We start from the raw sequence: 19,408 nt of genomic DNA, 5'->3' as shown, positions 1-19,408 counted from the left end.
TATTTTATCATAAAATACCATCAAAGAGCAATGCCTTCACTATCAGTTTGGCATTTCTGACCCTGAGAATATATATTGTTTTATTTTATTTATTTTTTTTACACAATTGAGTTGAACAGTTTATGTCACTTAAACGGTAATAAAAAAAAAATAATAATAATAAAAAATAAAGAACTTGGTCTTGGTCATATATATATATATTTTTTTTACATCACATAAACCAGGGGTGTGTAGACTTTTTATATCCACTATACATAGAAAGCAGTTCACGGTCACGGAACAAGATGAGAGTGGGCTGTGAGCGTACCCTCCATTACAGTATGTCCTATTACTGCCAAAACCCCGCAGAGAGCTTCAAAGCCACTTTGTTGTGGCCGTTAATGGTGCTGATGATAGCACACTGTTAATGCTATAGCTAAAGTAATGCTATAGCAACACAAAGCCAGTGTCAGTAAAGTGCATATCCTAACCTTTTCTGCTTGCCCAAAAACAAAAAGCAAATTCACCTGGCTCAGATATACAGAGGTGACATTATTAAAAACCATGTAAAGAATTAAACAGCTTTTGGAACATTTTGGGGATATTGTACTAATACTTCTGTCATGTGTGCCTTGGACACCTGGGGGAAGTATAATACAGACATACGGATGTACTTCATGAAGGTGAGGGTCACAACTGCACAGTAAGCTGCAGTAATATTAGTCATTCTTTGTGGATGATAAATAACATATGCCTGTTAGTATTATTATTTTCTATTTTATCGGGCTACATAGACACTTTTTGTGTTCAAACATGTCTTGCTTGAAAAATGAAAACAACACAACACCAATGCTAGTTTCATTAGCCCATCTATGGTGTTACCCATTGTGTGCTAGCATAGGTTGTGTGGTAGTTTTTAAAATGCCCGTCATGTAATTCTCTTTGTTTTATGTTAAGTTTAACAGTAAACTTGAACTGGGAGGGGCATTAAACAGTTTGAAGCCTCTTTTGGGGATAATTGTTCAGCTATTTGACAAACTGCTACTTGCTGAGAAGTGTTGCCTACCATGCAGCTCTCGAATCTCTTATCTTGAAATACAGGTAAGTTGGGTTATTGATTTGTTCAGTTATTTAGGCAGCTCAATGAAGTCTTAATCATGCATTCGCCCCCTGGTGGTTGACGCCCAATAGTTGTAAAAGTGCTCGATTTATATACGCAGCAGAGCCCGCATTTGAAATATAATATAAGCATCACCGACAATCAAGTTAATTTAATCGTGGCAGCCAACATCGTGATCAAGATTAAAATGTGATTAATTGTGCAGCCTCCTACCTCTTGCAGGGAAAATCAATTTGAGCCAGGAAAACCCCTGGTCAAGTGTTCATGTATACTTTTTTGGTTGTAGTTTGCAACAGTACTGCATCATCATTGAGAGCGGCTTGGAATATTTTGCCTTCTTTTGTTGTCGTACTGGGAGTCTCAAACTCTCACTCAACAGTTAATTGCAATCTTTAGTATTTGGCCAGCGTTTGGCTAAGTAGGCACCCAGCTCTCGCCTTCAGCGCACCACGCAATTAAAGGGGCACTCGACTCATCAATAATGTCAAAATGGAGAAAAAAGATTACTGGTTAGAAGCAGAGAAGCCAGGAGGACAAAGCCATTTTTTTCCATGGTTCTTTTGGCGAGTGCTTTTGTTTACTTGCTTTCACAGCAACAACAGGCTTTGGTTCCAATTCTCCCGTGAGATGAATGGAAAAAGTGAGTGGTAGCCGTTTCCTCATCTTTAGCCTTGATGTTTTCTACAACATGACACGTCTCCCGCCAAAAACGCAGCCATGTTGCGTCAGAACGCAGCGGTCGGATTTTTGAAATGGAAACGGACAGACTGTGCGATGTTAGTTAGAGGAGACGCGTGGGTAATTGGGAGGGATCAGGCGGTCGAGTGTTGACGTGTACATCACGAGAGGATGTTGAGGAAGCGCAGCGCTGACTGGGAAAGACGGTCCAAATTAGTTGTCTGGTCGGCCCTCCTTCACAGGTAAAAAAAACAAAAAAAAAACTCGCTTGAACGTGTGATATAAGACCTCCTATGCCCCTTTTTCATTCAAAACATTTGCGTCTCAACAGCTCTGTCTCCACCGAAATGATTGGAAATTAGGGAAAGTGAATAATAATTAAATTCAAATCGTAGTAGAATGCAATTTTCAAATCGCAAGGTGATATTTATTTATTTATATGGTGTTTGGATGAATTCAGTGCTCAAGCAGTGCAGAATTCATGTTTACATATCATTGTTTTATGAAACCTGAAAAAAAAGTTGAAGTGATTAAGCCACAAATCTTTTTGTTTTTTGTTGTAATATGATTTATGACTTCCTGACTTGTGTTCATGCCACACTTGTTTGGTAGAATTTTAAGTTGTCGTGATGAATGCTTAAAAAAACTGCAAGTCAAAGTCTTAAGTACAACTCTACAACAACTCTGAAGTAGTTCATATTATTTCATGGTTCATTTGCTTTACTTTAGCATAAACCTAACCTATAAGACGGAAACGTTTATAAAGAATAATTCTTATATTGTTTATTGTCACACAGATTAATGTATTGCTTGTGTTAGAATACAGTACACTAGAAGAGGACCTAGAAAACATAATTGCATATTAAATTGCAATCGCAACATTAAGGAAAGTTTAAATCGCAATTGGATTATTTTTCAAAATTGTGTGTTCATAATGGAAAGGCCATTAATCTGTTCTAGCCTCCAAAAAAAATTTAAAAAATGCTGCAATGTGTGTGATTTTTTTTTTTTTTTTAAATAAGGGAAATAACACTCTTTAAAATTGCACTTCATAAAAACATACTGTAACGGCAATTGAATCAAATTTAAAGAATTCAAAATTTTGTGCATTACGATTCATTCATTACGGCTCTTTCTGGTGTGTGCAACATCGCCACCAGGGAACAGTATGATACAGTCATTGAGACACAAACAAAGAAGAGCTCCACAACTACAGTACATGATTCAGTAAGCTGTAGTAATAACAGTGCTTTTTTTTGCACAGGATAAAAAACATGCCCTGAGTATTGTTATACTGTCGAGCAAAGCGAAGACAATGCTATGTGGTTGCTTTAAATACAGAATTCTCTTTGTTTTAGGTTTAGTTTTTAAAATAAACTTCAGTTAGGAGCGGCTTTAAACAGTGTGAAGACCCTTTTTTGAAGCACTGGTCACTTTTTGCCAAAGTCAAAGTACTTGTTGTAAAGTGAGTTGAATTAACTGTCACTATATGGGGTCGTATTTATCTCAAGGCACCACTGTATTACATATACTTTTTAGGAATAAAGCCTCTCCCTTTTTTTTTTTCTTTTTTATTGTACTGTTTGTAAAGTGCTTTGTTACAACTCTAGCTGGTATGAAATGCGCTATATAAATAAAATTGTATTGTATTGTATTTCTGATGAACACATTGGCCAACTACTACGCAACCGTATATGAACATTGGGCATAATGGTGATACTTGAAAAGACAAGTATTTTTTTTAATTGTTATATTGTTAATAGTTTGACAACCACTGGATTAATGGGAGAAGTACGGTTTGGAACATCAGTCGAAACCTTCTCAAATCATTACTGCTGTCAACTTCGAACTCTCACCCTCAGACAAACACGACTGATTATTTCCGGTTTGAGGAGTGAGCCGGAGCACCTTCGCTCTCGCTCGCTCGCTTTCAGGATTCAGTCGACATGCCCGCTATGAGATTTACGACGTCGCGAGTCACTTGGTGACAAGAGCCTTGACAGATGCCTGACACGGTGCCAAACTGTGTGGATGTGCTACATGAGCGGAGTACAAACACTCCTCCATCATGCCGAGTCGTCATCACTGGCATGTGGGAGGCTTGCCAGCCAGCCTGTGTGCCACCGAGAACAACAAAGAGGAAAGCTGTGGAAAAGTCCATCTGAGCACTGTAGGATGGAGGAGGCCTAAAAGAGACTTATGGGATGAGTGGCCAGAGAAAAACCTCCGCCAAGCACAAAAGAAGACATTTGTTGTGGGGAAAAATGTACATAACCAATTTCCAAGACACAAAGTTTGGATGTAGATGTGAATCCAGATCAAAACTGTTTGGAGTCAAAAAGGAAGTAGAATGAAAAATTATACCGGTCCAGTTACCTTATTCTACAGTGAACCGCTGTTTTAGTGCGAAATAAACATTGTATATTTTGATAGGGAGTCTGCTAGCTTAATGTAAAATGTAAGAGGGGCTAACAGAAATTAGCATGGATGTTATGGTACTTATAAATCTTCAAACAACTGCTACTTGCTGATTAATCAACCTAATTATTGCACAGGTGTGCCTGAAGCCCACAGTAAAATGCCGCTCAAAAATGTACAGTTTTATCATATTAGGGTTCGGTCAGAAAACCTGCCAGTATCTGGTATGTAAATATGTTACAGTATATTATGTTTTTAATATTTATATTTAACAATATGTTTGCTTTTTTGCTTTTATTTTCTCAAAGCATGTGACAAAAATTTTTTGGGGAGGGTGGGGGGTGCTGAAACATATTAATGACATTTCAATTCATTTCAGTGGAGAAAATATAGTCGACCTACTCAATTCAATTGTAATTTTGTAACACTAACAACAACAGCTGAAAAGTGCCGTTCATTGCTACAAATCGATTGAATTGAGTGGCAAGCTTGATCACGGCATGAATTCAGCTTGTGAGTGAAGGTATTTGTTATGAAATAAACATCTCCCATCCCAAGCACTTTAAAGCCCAAACCCTGTAAGCGCCATCATTTTCCATCATTTCCAACCCCCGTGGGAACCCTGTCATCATGTTCCCCCCAAAACACATTTCAGGAAAGTAAAGGGGTTGCCGTCTGAGCTTGAGCACTGAATGTCACAGCCAAGCGAGTGGATGTGACACAGGCGCACACTCAGCCATTCTGATTGGCCCGCCAGTCAATCCGAGAGGTGAAGAGCATTTACATGCAAATACAAATTAGGCCCCTCTTTACTGCGGGGATGCTCGCGATGGCGCTGTGAATGCGAGGCGGCCACAGAAAAGCCGTCACCGGGGACGTGTCAATCAGCGCCTCTCATTGTAGCCGGCACACAAGCCTTTGGAAGCGGCACTTCCGTGTGCACCGTATCAATTATTTGCCAGCGCTTGCTGTTTTGTGTCCGCTTTTGCAACTTGTCATTTTGAATGAAATTCTTGGTAATGAATTCTGACTCTGACGTATTATCCGGCACGCATAGATTTCCAGGGAAGACGATGCCAATCCCCCCCTCCATCATCATCCATCTAGCGCATCAGCACTTATCAATCATAATGTGTGACGCATGAGACAATGCATTGAAACAAAAAAAAAAAATGGCAGCAAACGTCACAATAAGCAGTTTGGCGGACAGTGACCAATTCGTCAAAAAAGAGGCCGAGAGCTTTCTTCAAGCTATTTATCCCCACTCCCACCACCAAGTTCACTAGCTTAGTGCTAACATGCAAACAGTGTATATTTGAATACAAGCGGCAGCAACACGCCGACAAAGCATACAATACTAACAGGCATATATTCTTTATCTTTGAATATTGTAGCTTAGTTGAGATTTTTGCTGTTTTGCGGTATGTACTACACCGCTTCCCGTTGGCCAAGGTGCGCCCACCGGAATGAGCAGCACACTCTTTTTATTGTAATTATGTCATTACGGTTGGCTTTTTATATAATACAGTACTGTAGACTGCTATTTTTTTTATTACATGTGAATCATGTTCCCCCCAAAAATTGTGTTTTTTGGTGGCGGCTGGAACAGATTAATTGCATTTCCATTCATTGTAATAGAGTAAGATGATTTGAGATCAAAGTATTTTGAGTTAGCACGGAACTAAGTCAAGGTATCAAGTCACGGTATGATAATGATGTTGTTAGTGGAAGAGTATTTAATTGTTCTGCCTGTCACCATATGTCGCTGGTATTCATGGCCGAACATGATACTGTATATTTGTACTAAATAAATGACCATTTTCAGACCAATTAAGCGAACTGGGTAATTTCCCGCAGCACACCACCGAGCAAAACACGTGTCATCAGCACACATATTTATATTTATAAGTATTCTATGTATTTTTTTTTGTCCTGTTATTAGATAAATATAAATTGAAAACTGCTCCAGATGTTATGTTATATTGCGTTGTCGTACGGTATTGATGGTTTTGACCGTACAGTAATTGCCATGTGATAGTGGTGGTTGATTAACCCACCACTGATGACCCAGGCACATAAAGCGCGACCCACCACTGTCCCAACCCAAATGTGTCCCCTCGTTCCCCGTCCTTCACTCCTGACTTCATCTTGTCGTCCTCTCCTCCCATCACACGGGCCTTGACCTTTTCCTTCTTCATCTTGCCGCTAATCAACGAAGCTTGGCTTGTTCTTGTGACCCCCGGACGGTCAACCCTAATCCGGGCGCGTGCGCGCTTTCATCTCACCTCTTTGCTCACTCACTAGCTTCAGTTTTCATGGCTGAAATCCCATTTTGTGCAGGAGGGTGTGAGTGCACGCACGCACACACACACACACACACACGTAATCATATTGCTCAAGAGATAAGAGGACGAAGCGCAAAGCAGGTCTTTGAGACCCAAAGAGAGGCCTCCCATTAATTGGCGCTTCTGAGTCATTCATTTAGGCGAGCACGTTGAAGGACGTACTTTGCCACAGAGGCTGAACGAGCATCCCTCTCAAGACTCCGCCTCCACTTTCCTCCAACGACACGAGAGCTAGGCTCGGTCCACAATCCGCCAGACGCGTGACCGCGCCTTCTGGCAGCAGCAGACGGGCCAACTGCCTTCGCCTCGCCATCCCCGCGTGAAGCCAGTCGGCAGGTTAAAAAGTCTTCGCTCTTTCCTGTGGGGAGCCGTTAGGGTTGCAAAGGGGTGGAACATTTCCAGGATTTTTCAATGGGAAGTTAACTCATTCAGTGCCAGCCTTTTTCACTAATCACAACCCTTTCGGCGCAAGCCATTTTAGAGCATTGTGACTGATTTTTCAAGACCCACAAAATATTGTGTTCTACGACTAGTTATAGGAATGGTCGAGTAACAATATCAAGTATCGGGCCGGTACCAGCCTTATTTTAAGATATCGGTACTCGAGGACGCTGCCGATACCGGCCACCAATGGCTAAGGAAAAAAAAAAAAAAAACTCTGACATATAGCAAGTCCTCCTTGGCATGAGTCCTACTTGGCGCTATACTGCGACAGTTTGACACATTGGTGAATCATCATCAGAAAGAAAGATCTTTGTTCACATTTTTGGGGGATTTTATCAAATGTACTAGAGGTCTCAGAAAACGGTATCGGTGATTATTCAAACAAAGAGTCCTTGTACTGCTTTCAGTCTGCAAAAAAGTGGTATCAAACATCCTTAATTATTTACAGATCAAATCTACCAAATCGTCGCCGTCTTGTGAAAAACACTTATGTCCATTTTTTTTCATTTTTATGTTAATGGCGTTTCAGCGTTACAGACATCCCTTTTACGTGAAAATTGTTTTAAATGACAAAAGTGGATTTAAGCGTTTTTCACAGGACAGCGACAAAATTAAAAAATAGACCCTTTTTTCAACAGAAAAAAAGTTCGTTTCTATCTTTTTCCATTCTTTAGTAATCAGCAGTAGAACATAGATAAGTTGTAAGAAATTCAGCCGCTTTGCCCAAATGCAAAAAAAATGTCCTTATGTTGTTTTTGGGGGGGAGTCTGTAATGGATTAATGGCATTTCCAGTTCCATGTGGAGTAGAATTTCATGTCACTTACACTAACATTTATTTTGCAGCACAGTAGTTTTCATTCATAATTCAAGGCACTAGTATGTACATGGACCAAGTCCGCTCTGGCTCACTTTGTGAATGTCACATGACCAAAACCCAGAAACCTGGAGAGATGTGACATTCGCAATGCGAGCCCGAGGGCACTTTAACCTCAGCTGCAGTAAGTGGATTAATTCTGGTTTCATTCTTATTTTCCAAATGCAATATTAATCAGAATACCGTATTTAGACTAGTGGTGGCACATAGAACACATTATTGCAAAGAATTATTTTTTTTTACTTGAGTTCCTGTTTAAGTTGGATATCAAGGCTATCGAATAAATCTCATACCTCCCATCCGTATCCAAGGTGAGTGATCTGGACATTTTGGGGGTGTTCGGCATGACTGACTCCCTTCCTGGTCAACGATTGATTAAGATGTTGATTGCATCAAAAAGCACAAACGACGCAGTCGCCTGGCAGCGGACTTTTGGCCAACTTCAAGCCTGATGAGGGTGTAGACAGAACAACAGTACAAGACAAGAAAGCAATTCTGTCAATGAGAGCATTCTCATCTCATTTTAACAGCTGCTCTGCGGCCATAAAAGCCCAGGTTGGCGCTATTCTGCTTGTGCACCGCCACCCCTCCCCCCCCCGAGAAATGAATCAGCTATAAAACAGCAGTATAACGCTGGCTTAGCCCACGCCAGGTGAGGTGGTGGGGTCTTTTTAGAATCCCGCTGTGCTCACGGGAGGGGGCATAATTCTGTATGAGCGTGACCAGCATCCTCTCAGCATCGTATCCGGGCGTCGTTAATCGAGCGCTATTAGTCATCTGGCCATCATAGCAACCTAGCGTGGGAAATAAACCAGAGAAGATGCGCAAAATGAGATGGTAAGTGTTGCTATTTATAGCATGTCAGAGGGGAAAAATGAGAATAGTTGTGGCATAGCTGTTTAAAATGCTGCCCCAGGTTTTTATATTTGTGATAGCTTGTTACTCTAAGCCCCGTTTCCAGTAAGCAGTACATTTATTAACTATATTGACCACCACAATTTGGCACCCGTCCATTAGGATACGCCACTTTGGGCCGGGCCGCACGGTTGGAGGAAAAAAAAATAAAAGTACAGTACTTCCGGTTTATTTATCATCCGAGGCTGAAAAATATTTTACTTTGAAAAGTGACCTGATTTTCTCCGTTACATCCATCTATGACTGATTCTTAAGAGATGTCAAGTTGTCTCTGTTGCGTAATGCTAATATTAAATGCACAAGCTAGCAAATGAGTAAAGTAAACAGAATAAAACAACGTATTTGGAAAGTTTCTTTCCCCGATATGTTGGGGTAATTTTTGTTTCTGGAATGTCAAAAACGTTGCCTTTCCAATGCGGTATTTAAATATGCAAAATCACCCATGGCAATTCATCTCAGGTTTGATTAATCAAATTGCTAAGTGCATGCACAATAAAACAATAGATTAGCTTCCACATCTTTTTGCAGAAGCAATCAAGTTTGCAGCCAATTTGGCACATGCAAACCTTTAGTAAATTAAATCCAAAGTGTTCTCTCATTTTGCATTTGTGGTAAATAAACAGCTGAAAAGTGCTCTACAGGGCTTTACATGGCTGAAACACGCAAGTAGCTTAGTGTGTCAGCGCCATGCCACAGTTGGGAATTGTATGGAACGTTGTATGGGACAGGCCTCTCGCTTCCTGACTGTGGCCCCTCATTAGTCTCCTGTTTACAAGCCAAGGCTGTGCTGTCACAGGGGCTTCACAAATGTGAAAGCGAGGGCCCCTGGGGGATAAAATAGTCCCCCCGATATGCACGCTCACACGCAAGGACAAATCTATGGATGTACAGGGAAGCGCTGTTTATCACGGGGGGATTTTTGTGCAGTAGTTTTACTCATCTTACACATTTCAAATGCATTCAAACGTGTTAAAACACACTTTAAAATGTATTAAAACACACTTTTGCAAGTATTCCTTCGTTGAGGTTTGCTGTGAGAAAATGAGAATTCAACAATGTGTATTTCAACACGAAAACAGTCAACCAGACCATATCATTCCGTCTCATGAAAGTCAAGTATCTTAATGCTAACATAATGTGAAATTGCTTTTTTTTTTTTTACAATTTAATCAAACTAGAATGGCACACTGCAATTAATTTTTTTTTCTTTTTTTCAAAAAATGAAATTTCAAAATAAACCTGTAATATTTTGAAACGGAAACATTTTAATGAAAATAATATTTTGACTTCGTTTTTGTTCTCCTTGGCATTGTGAGAACCGGTATGAGAGTTGGCGGCTGTTTTTGCTTTCATTTTGTCATTCTATTGCCTTTTTGTAAACACTGTTGTTTAAAAAAATGCTTTATAAATAAATTAGATTGGACTGGATTTTCCTCGTATCCTTCTGCTCATGTCTTTAATTTTATTATGAGAAAACGCAACAGGCAACAAAATGGCCACTGGGCCCAACTTTTGACACCCCTAGTCTAGCCCTTCATTGGCCAGGTGCTCAAATTGGTTTCCCTTCCACAGTCTCCATTTTACCGCAACAGTCCATTTTGCCCTGAGCAAATCTCATTTGGTTTCCCCAGTTTCCCGCACAACTCTTTTCGAGTGGAAAACATCTGTCGGTACTGTGGAGTGGCAAACGTAACTCAGTGGTTCAGGTGGTCCCAATTGAACGGGAGGGGGAGGTCTCGGTGACCCCTAACCATTTCGGTAACACCTTGGAGTAGATCAGAAAAAAATCCTTGACTGAGTGCCCCCTGGAAGGCATCTGGGACCTGAGAATGAGATGTGGTGTGTGTGTGGGGGGGGGGGGGGGTGCGTGTGTGTGTGTGTGTGTGGGTGTGAGTGTGTGTGTGTGAGAGAAAGGCCTTGCAGGGTCACAGACACAAGTGTTTATCCTGCTGCTATGGCAACTCCATCAGTATAGCCTGGGGCAAATTACAACAAACAATACCATGTGGGTGAGCACGAGAGAAGACCAGGCCAAATCATTAGGTACACTGACAGTTTAATGAGGCCCAAAAAAAAAAATCATTGATAGCATGATAAAAGAGGGAGCCACTCCCAATTTACAAATTCCCTTACAATGGTATCTCAAGTTTCATCCATTCTGTGACCACTCTTCAATAAACTCGTATATAAAATCAATGTTCCCCGCTGGAATTAAATGAAACGTCATTAATACATTCCAGGTCACAAAAACTGCCTATTTTTTCTGTTCTGCGGATTTGGTCAAGAAAAATAGCACTTTATTGTATAAGTCAGAATAAAAAGAATGTAAAACAACTCTGTGGTTTTATAAAGTTTGTGTTGATGTGTGCCTTTCAGGGGCGTGGCCCACAGAGTGACATCAGGAGCTCTGACTGTTTGTTGCATTCCATAAAAGAAGAATTTTGAGAGGGGACTTCACTCGAGAGTAATGTTGTAATATGAGCATGATATTAAATGATATGAAATCATAATAAACTCTTTTAAGATTATAGTCTGTACTACATTTACAGTTTAAGTGATTTTTAAGTTTAGGTCCTGCATCATCCTCAAAGCTGTTTCTCATTTTTTTTTTGTCCTTTATAAACCGTATTAAACCCAGCTGCCCTTCAACAACCACAATAATAAACAGCTTGTTATATGAACACCTCTTTGACAATCAAATGTGATTATTATCTTTGCATGGTATTCCCAAATAGCCATCATTCTGTTTCCTCACTCCCCCCCCCCCCTCCTCCTTTGCGGCTGGCCTAGCCCTCAATCATCGGGTCCCTTCCTTTTCACCTCCTCTCACTCCCAGCGCCACATGCTAAGTGGGAACATTGTTACGGTCAATTTGTCCCATTCAGAGTCCCAGTGGGCAGGGGACCACACTGCCTGAGAGGCCTTGACATCAAGGCCCAGGGGAGGCGGGCGGGGGGTCAGTGAACAGAGACGGGAAGGCCGAAAAGGTGGGAAACAGGAAAAGAGAATTCCATGTTCCTCGGCCACGCTACATCACAGCTTTTTAAGCCATCGTGTTTATTTTGATTTATTTTTAACTATTATAAGCTTGAGTAATAGTTGCTGTTTCCGCAGAGAAAATATGCCTCTTGTGTTATCTTAGCTGTCAAGTCCACTAGCGTAATTCCAATGGTGAACCGTATTGGAAAACACCATAGCCTAGCTATGGAGTTTAGCATTTAACATCTATCAGTTGGTGTTATGACCCTTTTAGCAACTGATATTTGAACACAAATTGTGTGTGCGTGTGGGAGGGGGAGGGTTGTTAAGAAAGGGGGGGAAAAAAAGAATGAAGCTGAGCTGGCAGATTTAAAACAAGCACGCAGCACTGTGCAACTCAACAGTGTTCACTCGCGAGCCTTGTCAATCTCACTTAGGTACACCTCTTCATCCATTAAAATCAACCCATCAGACCAATTTAGCCTACATCCCTTGAATCTTAATCCTCCACCTTAAAGACTGGCGAGCAAGTTTTTCAAGTAACGAGCTGCAGCTAAATTGGTTGATTTATTGATTGCTTTATGTTTCGAGACAAAATTTAAGTTCCAAGCAAAAAAATGATCCGAAAAATAAATAAAAATGCATCCAAAGCGCAATTGCCAAGCAGTAAGGACATTTCCATGGTATGTGAACCTGTGCCACTTAGCAGAGCAAAAACATGCAGAAGACTCTCTAACCCAGACTAAACTTACCATAGCCCCTCCCCAACATACGAAGATTTTAGTTACTCAATCATGATGCAACACTTCCTTGGCACCAAGTACTACTTTGCTATTAGATAGCGCTTTGGCACCACCATCAAATACAAAAAAAGGGGGCGTTAACTGTACTTGTTGTGTCCCACTTTTGGCCATAACCGAACAAAAATAGAAGACCATCAAGTGGCTATTTGTCGACAGTATATTCAGAAAGTGAATGTTTCCCCTTATGGCTCATTTTCCAAGAAGGAGAAAAAAGCAAGGCCTATTTTCTTTACTTACCTCAAGTGTTATGGCCACTTTCTATTGCATTCATTTGAGTTATTTCAAGTGAATGGTGCAAGAAATGCTGACGGAAGGGCCTGGGGATTATGCACAGTAAAAGCGGATACTCAATCTGGACGGACAGCTTTGGAATTCTAAAAGTAATTTTTTCTTTTATGAGGCGAAAAAATGCAAAGACAACCAAAACGTGCTTTTTTTTTTTTTATATATATATATATATATACTGCGGCTAAGAGAAATGTGTATTTTGGAGAGGGCCAAAAAGCTAATATGTTTGGAGAACGTAAAGCTGCAAAGTGGACTAATATGAGGTAGCGCTGAGGAGAATTCAATCAATAAAGGCACTCAAGGGAGGTTGTTTAAGTCGGCCAACATTTACAAGAACATGGATCCACGTAAGTACGCTGCCGTGTTTGTTTTGGATAGAACGGCTGTTGAACTCCACTGGAGTCCAGCTAGGCCCACAGGTGCCTAAAATGAGACAAAGATTATGTTCTTATGCCAAAACAGCTGTTTTTATGGCAAATACGTACGTCAGAACATTTGCTCCACAGCAAAGGGTGCGGGGCAACTGCCGGCGTCCAAGAAAACACAGCGCTCATTGTAACATTCATGCCCAGACCCACTTGTGAGGCACACATGTGTCTTAAGTCTGTCTTACGGAGACAGAGGCAACCTCTTGTTGACTGACATCCTCATATGGTAGGTTTCCTTAAAATTACATGGAATGAATGGCAATTTCCTCTCAGTTTTCTCTTATCCAATCAACCGACGCGTAATCGAACTGTCATATGCTGAACAATTGAATTGATTAGTCGTGCATGGAGAGTGAGGCACAAGGATGATGTAATAGAATCCAATTAGAGTGGCAACAGAACTAAGGCAGTACACCTAAACATCAAAATGAAGTCATAACCGATAAAAGGTTATTAGACATTTTCAAATCACAACGCAAATTACATCGTAATATCATAAAGCAATACCATTAAGCCATTCCAGCCGCCGAAAAGCACCACAATTTTGGCGGCAGTCACACGTTTTTAAACAAAGAAAAATGAGGCTCTTGTACTAGCACATAAAGATATAAAGGGTTTAATAAGGCATAATTACAATACGTATTGGGCCTTTATTCGGCATGGGCGAGTTTGGGACATCAGGATAGGATGAACGTCAGCTTGCTTAATGATAACATACTGTATAATGTGAAACACAATAGACAGGCTATCACAAATTACTAGCAAAAAAAAATAGCAAACCTTCAAACAACTGCTACGTAAACACACTCATAGCAGCAACATTACGCATATAAAAATACTCACAGGCATAAATCCTCTCTGCTCACTGGGAATAACAACTATTTTTCTGTTTCAAACTATAGTTTTAGCAGGGAACCTTCTCTGCCTAATCTTGCTTCTGAATTACACTGCATCATTTCCAGTAGAGCTCAGTGCTGCCTGGCATGTTGTGGCAAAATGTGGTACTACACTGAAGGTGTACAGCAACACTAAATTTGGACTTGCCTGTGGATCCACCCATAAAAAATGATTACTTGAAAATCTTAGCTAAAGTACAGGTTCACTGTCCACACACAGCTACAATTGACCAAGAAAGCCAGGGATGTGTCATGGTAGTGCATATGAGGAGACATGTTGCAGAGCTCCTCAAATTAGCTAACTTTACACTAAAGCACTGGGCACCGCTTGGCCCGGATTAGCCAAACTCCACTGAGCGCTTTGTTAAGCTTTGAGAGGAGAAGCACAAGGGATGAGCAAAATTCCGCCAAAAACTGTAATAAGCACTGGACCCACACGGACCAACCTAGTCACACTCCTCTTGCTCTCTCCTTTAGAAGAAAACATGGTTTTGAATCAAGCATTTTCTTTTAGTATTACTTTCAGTTCTTCCATCCAATAGACTGTGCCTTTAATTGTTCTGCATAAAGTCTTGCCCACCACTGAGTCATTCATTACGGCAGTAGGAGAACATCCTACAGGATTTAGGGTTATTTATGTAATTCCTGTGAAAAATAAACATGCCTGTCGATGCCTGTGAGAAGAAATTAAACTTTTGACAGAGCCCTTAGGTTTGATGTGTTTCTATGAGTCACTGTTCATATCCTGTTCTGTGAAGTAGCGGTCCCCAAACACGGGGCCACGGACCAGACGTTTGGCAACGCACATACAAATATTTTGTCAATCAACGGACTGGACATTAAGACACTTGGGGTGTCATTGACTCCCATTACCCCAAGATGGGACCAGCTCATTGAAGAGAAACAAATACAAGCCTGCCACCACTACTGTAATTATAATTACAACAACTACATTCAGCATAATGCTAAATTGTATTTTTAATAATCTGTTTATATTTGTTTTCTATGCAGATCAGTCAAAGTACACCTTTATGTGGAACAAGCACACAAACTGCAGGGCTGCCGATTTAAAGGGTTAAAAAACCACAATGGGGTTTCCTCTTGGCAGCCCTCCAAGATTGCACTATGTTGCGTTTGTTGCTTTTAAACAAATTAAAAACCCTGAACCCGTGAGAAGATCAGAGATCCGACCAGGCAGGTATTTCCCTCTGTTGTCTATTCATTCATTCCCTCTGATAGCATGTCTCTTGCTATTAAGTGGTAGGGCGGGAGATGCCCGCCAGAGGAATAGGGGCACCGCTGCACTGAAACTAAGCTATTCAGGTTATTTGGCAGTACAGTGCTACCTTGACTCACGAGTTGAATTCATCCCGTGACCAAGTTGGTAACTCAATGTACGTTTATAGCAAATTAATTTATGATGGGACCTGAACATTGTATCCTTTTATCAACAGTGGAACTTAGCTCACTAACTAGCTAGCTATCTGTCTGTCTGTCTATCTAGCCAGCTATCTGTATATCTTGCTCTCCGTCTACCTAGCTACATAGCTAACTGTGTACCTAGCTATCTATCTAACTGTCTCTCTAACTATCTATCTATCTGTCTGTCTGTCTCTCTATCTGAGATTCAATTGGGTGACAGCCCAAAGGAGGAAAAGAAAAGCAGTGGGAGAAAAAAAAAAACCAAGACTTAAAGACTCTTGTCTAGCCAAGACTGATTGACGCATTCCGTGCAACAGAATGGTCGTTTTTAGGTGGTGTCATTCTCTTGGCTGAGTCTACTTCTTTGCTCTCTCTCACACTTGGGCTCCAACCCCTTTGGGGACTCCACTTACTCCTCTTGTCTCCCTTTTCCAGTCCACAAACTTCAAGGATGGACAAAAGGCAATGGATGAAAAGCCATTTGAATTTGAAACAGAGGACCCACTATAAAAAGAAAGCAATGTGCAGCTCACCAATGGGGAAACTTAAGTAGAAGAGGAGCTAGTTTACAGTGGCTCTCATAGTAAAAGCCCCCCTGAAAAGTACAGTAGTGTAATAATTATTGCAGAAAATGATCAATTTGAATAACTATCTCTGCCTCGAAGCTTCGCAGGAATCATTCTTCCACATGGACTAATGTTAGTGCAGCAAACGCACCACTCTGTTTGGAAATAAATTGGCACGATGTCTCAAGCCAGGAGGAAAGAGTCCGTAAAAGACAGAGAATGTCGAAAGTTGGGATCATTTTACACTCAAAAAAGATTACAGAGTGCAATGTGTCTACTATGAAGCACTATATTTGCGTATTACAACAGCACGTTTACTATTGCTAAGGCAATGTGTCTTGTAGCTAATTAATACCTACCATCGCTAGCTTGAACGTATAGTAATGTGGCCGCAAGTGGTCAAGGATCGCTTTATGGAACAAACGTTCACAAAAGCAACGAATAACACATTCATACATGAACTGCTGTGAGCACAACTGTCGCCCAAGCACTCAACGCACAAACTGGCTAACCTGAGCCAATAATAGTAAATTACAGTCCTATTCGCTGACGCACACGTCACTCACCGAAGTCTCAGATGATATAATGCAGGACGTGAGGATGGCGACCCCAAGTGGACAAAAATAATACCTACAACTCGTGTGCACATTGCGTTTTGGTATTGATACAATAATGCAAAAATCTGTTTTTATCTGATTATTCTATTAAATTGATCAATTGCATAATCGATACAATACGCAAATCTAAAGAGATCCTAGTAATAAGATAGACTAAATGGTAACATTACATCAGGTAATTTGAACCCTCTAATATTGAATTACTTTTTAACGCCGTGTGTGGATTTAAATTGGACATTTAAGACACACACACACACATTTTCTATTTACATACAACATTACCAAACATCAATATTGCCTTGAGTGTGAACTTAACGCACCCTTGCAGAAAACGGTAAAAACAGTTTGTCGCTGCATGCTTTGAATGGAGGAGGGAAATAGCACCATCTGGTGGACAAACAAATATAAGTCAGTAAATTCCACCATAAAAGGACTGTAAACAGTATTAACATGTGTGATCAAAAATGGCTTCTGGGAACAAATTAGTTTTTTGTTACTCTGTCTAACTTTGCCATTTTTTTTTCCTCATTTAAGGAAGACTTAGAAGGGAGATGACAGTTCTAATAAATGAAATAACATTTATGAACATGTTCCTGGAATCTCTGAAGGCAATATTACCCTTTGTTTGACTTTAGTATGAATTGTAATGCAAAAGCATAGCCCCTATATGTCATATAATTATTGGTATATATTTGGATAAAGTATTGTGGGGAACCTTTATTCAACCAGAGGCAATTTCTGTGTTTGCAATAAAGTCCTCCAAGGGCCATACTAAAATGAAAAAGAGTCTGACGCAACAAATGATAATTATAAGCATTTCGGGGGATTTTATAGCACTTCCCCCGTGGTTGTATTCTTTTAATTCTTTAAATTTGCATCCAATATTGGAGGGTCCCTAGGATGTAGGGTCCCCACCACACCACGAATCTAATATGGACACTGAACATCGTTGCAGAGACACATTGATGCTCCAGCTTTTGTATTGAATCCAAGTGGGCAGTGCAGGTGTGCCTAATGTTGTGTCCCGTGAGTGTGTAGCAGTGCAGGAGGGGAAGAGGCGGCAATGAGAGGTGGCACAAAGCACCCAGGAGGCCAGTGGGCATTGACAACCAGCGGACACAACAACGCACTTGACACATTAATCAAGTCCAACTCGACCACGATGTTTTGCAAGTTTTGCAGCATCCATTTGAACAGTTTATAATGAGCATATTGCATAATACATGGGGGGGAAAGGGCAAGCACTGCAGGTTCAATCCCAAGTGTCTCAATTAAAAAAGATGGCTGACTGAGGCGGTTTTAATGTTAATCTGGGCTACCGTGACAATTGCATGAATAAATCAACACAGTAAGAGTCCGGCAAGAAAATCTGGGCTCGTTTGGTGCGTAGCTGCGAGCTACGCAGTAAAAAAAAAAATGAAGGAAAAATAAGCAGAAGGATGCAGGACAGTAATGATATTGCACATTAGGAGGGTTAAACAAACATAAATAAACACAACCGAACGTGGAGCGCAGCACACCGAACACTTGGTCTCACTTACCTTGATTAGTCTGGAGTGGAAGAAAATGTTCGGAGTTGTTGTGAGGATGTGGTCCGCTTTTTTGAAAAAAAAATCCGCGTGATCGCCAAGGGAGTTCAGTGCAAACTACTCCTCCCCGTCGCACCTGTCTATGCCGAGTCCGGAGCCCGTTATGCCGGCTTGACATCCACCAGGGGAGGAGGGTGGGGGGCGTTGTGTTTATGTCCTAGACTGTTTATGTCCCAGACTTCACCACCACCTGTCCCGCGGTCCAAAACACAATCCACAAAAGAGTCTATGTAACGCGGCGACACATGGCCACACACGCGGGGGTGCTCGGAGGGGGTCACCCCGACTCAAGCGTCCGGAGGTGGTCGCCGCTGGCGATGAACCAGCCGCGCCGAGGTTGAAACCAAATTGTATCCGCTCGTTCGGTTCTCCGGTCCGTTTATCAATGCTGTCCGAGGCTCGTTTACAGTTGAGTTGCACTCTGAGAAGAGTGAGCACGGACGCCCCTCGTCGGCTCATTCAAATGAGCTTCAGTCTTCCCTCCCTGCCTCCCTCCCCGAGACGGGCCGGGCCAGCTGGGCTTGTTCGTAGGAGGTGGGAGGACCTGGGCGAGAGTCTTGAGGCTGACGGCGTCTCTAGCCTCTCTCTCCCCGGAACCGCTGGAGACTAGTGAAGGAGACTCGGCGGTGCCAAAACATGAAGTAGAATTACGCACGCACTGGAATGGAATAAGTTAATTACTAATTAAGCACAGGTGGTAAAGTAATGATATTTTGAAGTACAGATACTTAATTAAAATTAAGAGATGGTTGAGGTGAGTGATTCTACTCTTTTACTTAAAGAGGTCAAGTGACAAATCGTGTTTACAATACTTCATATATGTTCTATGCGCCTAGTTTAAACATAGCATTCTGATTAATATTGAGTTTGTGGAATTTGAATTAATCAGCAAAATCCACCCGTTTATATCCATTTCAGGGGGTGGCTAATTTGCCACTTGTTGTGTAGCCTGAAAATGGAATCACAGTTGCTCAGGTAACAATCAATCATGCCTCACCTGTTTTCTGAGTTTGGTCATGTGACATTCCGAAGCAGAGCCGTGATTT

At 41.2% G+C, this 19,408-nt stretch overlaps 1 protein-coding gene across 4 annotated transcripts in view; it reads right to left on the bottom strand.

The window, feature by feature from the left end:
• sema6bb (sema domain, transmembrane domain (TM), and cytoplasmic domain, (semaphorin) 6Bb) overlaps positions 1–19,033 on the bottom strand; it is a 167,001-nt gene extending 147,968 nt beyond the window's left edge. For 3 of the 4 annotated variants that reach the window (XM_086046637.1, XM_086046639.1, XM_086046640.1), the window contains exon 1: positions 18,315–19,033. The gene's annotated coding sequence lies outside the window, so the exon portion shown is untranslated. Of the gene's footprint in view, positions 1–8,152; positions 8,308–18,314 lie in introns of all 4 variants that reach the window. The other variant, XM_086046638.1, reaches the window with a different exon arrangement.
• Between the last annotated feature and the right edge of the window lie 375 nt (positions 19,034–19,408).

This window comes from Filicampus tigris, chromosome 12 (assembly GCF_054856515.1).
Source record: "Filicampus tigris isolate MCC_2025a chromosome 12, RoL_Ftig_1.0, whole genome shotgun sequence".
Taxonomy (NCBI): domain Eukaryota; kingdom Metazoa; phylum Chordata; class Actinopteri; order Syngnathiformes; family Syngnathidae; genus Filicampus; species Filicampus tigris.
The sequence above is the reverse complement of the archived record's forward strand: the minus strand, read 5'-3'. Positions and strand labels throughout refer to the sequence as shown.